At 35.5% G+C, this 4,652-nt stretch overlaps 1 long non-coding RNA gene across 1 annotated transcript; it reads left to right on the forward strand.

Moving 5' to 3' along the window:
- Nucleotides 1-634: 634 nt before the first annotated feature.
- Nucleotides 635-3,721, forward strand: LOC125619915. Its single transcript, XR_007351474.1, has 3 exons — nucleotides 635-752; nucleotides 1,941-2,036; nucleotides 2,794-3,721. It is a non-coding gene; the product is annotated as an uncharacterized LOC125619915 (long non-coding RNA).
- The last annotated feature ends 931 nt before the right edge of the window (nucleotides 3,722-4,652 follow it).

Below are 4,652 nucleotides of genomic sequence, written 5' to 3' on the forward strand. Positions count from 1 at the left end.
ATGCCCCCCACCCCAGGCTAGGTGGGAAGGAGGTTATCTCAGAGGATGCAAGCAAGGACAGACAGGCACCAAGGACCAGAGCCCTCCCTGTGACCAGTAAACAGACTGAATCTCCCAGATCAGGCACAACGATGGGCCAGGGCAGTGTAGACTTAATATTATATATTAGGGTAATGGGACACATAATAGTAATTGTCAGTTGCAAATATTTTTTTTTTTACAAAAATTTGAAACTTGTGCCGTGTTCAGAGATTCTTATCTACTACACATATTTTCATGGGTACAAATATCTGAGTTCACATTATGTCCTTAAAACTCATCAGACACCTGAAAAACAATCTTGACTTAAGAACAAATACTCCTCTGTTCTTTTAAGTGTTTTCACATTTCATTAATAGTATCACTGGAGTCTGGTTCCTAAGTTACTGAGATAAACATCTCAGACATGGACATTTTTCACATCCTGTTCACATTTTTCCAGGCGTGATTTCTCTGCCTTGGCATACATTAGCAGAAGAGCCCTCTTTTCAAACAAAATATGAAAAAAAGTCAGTATGCAGACAGGAGTGGTGCCTTGGTGGGAAGTTAGTTTCCCCTTATTCACTGTCTCCACCCACCTCCTGATGTGACCCAGAACACATTCCTTTTATAAGCCCCATGTACAAGCTTGCTCAGAGGGCCACAGTCTTGATGGTGTCATGAAGAAGAAAAGAAATGGCAACAGCTCACAATTCAGTTCCCACATATGCAAAGTGAGTAGGATGGACCAGCCTGGTGTCATAAGAGTCATTAGCATCTTCCAAGTAGCTTTCAGGATATCTATTCTTGACCCTTCTACTTCCCTTGTCCCCTGCTGAGATTAATCTGGAGTGGGAGCCCAGGAATCTGCATTTTATAAAGGCAACCCCTCTACCAGCAGTTAGTTTAAGGTACACAGAGGTGAATCTTTGAGGACTGCTATCAACAATAAAATTCCATGAACAGGATTTTGGGAGAAGAAACAACTTCTTACTTTTTAACCAGATCTTTAAGTGGTTGCAATAATTAGCTGGTTTATCTTAATTTGATGATCTGATTGGAACAAACTCCAGAGGTAGGAGAGTCCTTTGGGGATGTTACTTAAAACAACATATTTTCAATTTCAGTGGTATTAAATTAGACAGTGAAGCAGAACAAATTCTACTCTCCTAAGAAAGCAAGACTTTCTCTAGCAAAAAATAAAGAAATAAATAAAAAGTCCTTGAAATAGTTATTTGTTCTCGTGTCTTTGGAAAATCGTGGCTCATTTCCAGGTAGGCATAGAAAAACGATAATTATATTCATGTAAATGTCAATATTGCCTTCAGGAGGTAGGGATGTTAAAAACAGTGTTTGAAAATTTTGGAACCTAGTTACCATATAATTAAATTAAATCTCAGCTATAATCTTGCTTTCTCTGAGAAGGGTATTATTCTATTTTCGTTAAATATTTAAAAATTAACTTATAAGGAAATGAAAATCATCATTTTAATCTTGCCTCATATTTGTTTAATAATCTCAAATGATTAATTTTGTAATTAAGGAAATGGAATTGATTTTTTGAAAGTTATCATGTAGTATTCATGGTTGAAGTGTTCAATATTTCATTATGACATTTATCCCTGTTTAATAAAAATTCTTCTGCAATTTTCTAAAACAGCATTCTCAAAATGTGTCCTGTTGCTGCTGCAAGAGGTTAATAGAGGTCACATAGACAAACTATTTTTATATTGAAAGAAGTTTGGGGAACAAGCATACATATATAAAAATTTGGGATTGAATTTCAAATACTACCCTAATTAAAGTCATTAGAAATTCCTTTTATAATAGATGCTTTTACCTCAAGATGTTATAGCCTTAGAATAAAAGAACCATATATATATTTTTTAAAGTTTTAATGTTCTGCCCTCATCTCTTATCAGAAAACACAAAAGGGGGAAATATTGCTTCTGACTCTTGGTTCTGCAGTAGAGATGTCAAGAAATTACATGACAATTCTGAACAGCTCTCTGACTCAGGTAGGTCTAAGTGGTAAGATTCTTTTCAGGATTCCAAAGGGAATGAGCATGGCAAAGATACAATTTAAGGGTGAATGATTGGAAATTGTTATCTTTCATCAGGGTAAAGTCTGACATGTGATATAGTAAACTACACTGTCTAATCTTGTTAGCACAGGCCACATGTTATTTAAATTTACATGCAAAAATTAAAAATTTAGTTTCACAGAAGAGTTATAGTCCAAGTAACTATTGAAATCATTACAGATGAATATTTCTATCATCTAAGTTCTAATGGAAGCACAAGTAGAGAATATTAATCCCAGCTATTAAACCCTAACTCAGGGTATATAGCTTAGTAATATGTACCCATAAGTAATATTTTCCATATCATCTATGATCCAGTGGTAGAGCCATTATATACCGGGGGCTGGATATATAGCTCAGTGTTAGAGTGTTTGCCCAGCATGATGTGTGAGGTCCTGTGTTTGATCCTAACACTGCAAAAGAAGAAGAAGAAGAAGGAGAAGGAGAAGGAGAAGGAGAAAGAAGTTTCTCTTCTCTTATTGGTCTGGGGCCTCCCCCATCCATCTTCACTGAGCTTATTTTTCTTGACAATTAAATTTTAGTTTATATTTCATACAGTACTGTCTCTGGGTCCTATCTTATACCCTACCTCGGTGTTTAGGTACTATTATACTCCTACCTTAGTTATCTATGTAATTTTTCTTGATTTTTCAGGTTAGCTGGGCTCATTTGGTGTTTCTTCCTCTTGCAGGGCATCGATTAGGATCCTCTGTGTAACTGTTGCCCTCTGGGAGCTTGACTTGAGCTGGAAGTCCACGATGGCTCTACTGACAGAGTGGGCATCGCAGCGAAGTTGGCTGTGAGGTAGCTGGGCCACTTTCCTACATTGTAGTCAACCTGGGTTTTGCCTCATGAACAAATAAAAGCAGAAGTTGTCAGACCTCATAAGTGCTGGGCCTAGAACTTGCACAACATAGTTTCCATCACATTCCATATGTAACAACAAATCAGAAGGCACAACGGGAAGGGAAATAGATTTCATGCTTGATGGGAGAAGCAGCCTGCTAATGTAGGGAGAGGGTGAGTATTTGGCAAGCTTCTTCACAGTTTACTACATTTTTTTCTATTTTATCTAATCCCTTTATTTATCAGCTAAGACAGTTCTTAATGACAAATACACACCACAACTGTATAACTAACATATTTAGCAACAAAACACTTTATAATTTCTATGCATAGTAATATGTACCCATAAGTAATATTTTCCACATCATCAAAGAACCAGTGATGAAATCATTATAAAATGCTGTGGTAAGAAAGGTGTAGGGAGGGGAGTGTGAACTGATTTTCTTTTAAATCCTTTCTTTTTAATTCCTTTTTGGAAAGTCACAGTGCATATAAGTGTAGAAAAAAAAATTCTAGTAGTACTAAAGGAAAAGTACTTGTTTTTAAAAGGAATTTGGGCTAGCTTCCCTTCATATTTACCTATGTTGAGATGATTTCTTCACTTTGCTTTGAGGTGCTTTAAAGAAACTTTTAGTCAGGTGTTCCATAATAAGAGAATTATGTGATGCCCACACAAATAACCCAATCAATAAATGGGCAAAAGTAGCAAATAGTCTTTTCTCAAAAGAAGAAACACAAATGGACAATACATGAAAAAATGTTCAACATCCCTAGCAATCAAGGAAATGCAAATCAAAACTACATTGTGATTTCATCTCACCCAAGCTAAAATGGCAATCATCAAGCATAGAAATAATAATAAATGCTGACAAGGATGTGGGAAAAAGATGCACTCATATATTGTTGGTGGGATTTCAAATTAGTACAACCACTTTGGAAAACAGTATGAAGATACTTTGAAAATCTAGGAATGGAACCACCATCTGATTCAGCCATTCCACTTCCTGATATTTATCCAAAAGAAGTAAAATCTTCATACTATAGTGACACATGCATACCAATGCTTATAGCAATATAGTTCACAACATTTAAATTATGGAAGCATCCCAGATGCCTGTCAACAGATAAATGGATTAAAAAAACCTGTGGTATATATTTACATATGGAGTTTTACTCAGTCATAAAGAAGAATAAAATTATGGAATTTGCCAGTAAATGGATAGAACTAGAGAACATCATGCTAAGTGAAATAAGTCAGATGCAGAAATTCAAGGGTCAAATGTTTTATCTCATATGTGGAAGCTAGAGCAAAACAAGGGGAAAATCGTGGGAGACTCCATGAAAATAGAAGGTAGGTCAATGGAGTAGAGGAAGAGGATTAAGGAAGAAGGAGGAGGACTGAAAAAATAAGGCACTGCAGAAAGAAAATGATGAAATTATGATGTATACATATATAAATATACCACAGTGAATTTCACCTTTGTGTATGCCTAGAAAGCACCAATTAAAAATAAATAAATAAATAAATAGATAGATAAATAAATAAATAAAAGACCAGTAGAGTATAGGAAAGAGAATAGGGAGAGGAAGGAAGAGAGGGAAAGAGGAAGTACCAGGTACTGAAATGGAGTAAATTATATTCAATGCATGTATAATTATGCTAGAATGAACCCCACTATTATATATAACACACTAATAAAAACA

The sequence above is a fragment of the Marmota marmota genome, unplaced genomic scaffold, assembly GCF_001458135.2.
Source record: "Marmota marmota marmota unplaced genomic scaffold, marMar, whole genome shotgun sequence".
NCBI classification, from domain to species: Eukaryota; Metazoa; Chordata; class Mammalia; order Rodentia; family Sciuridae; genus Marmota; species Marmota marmota.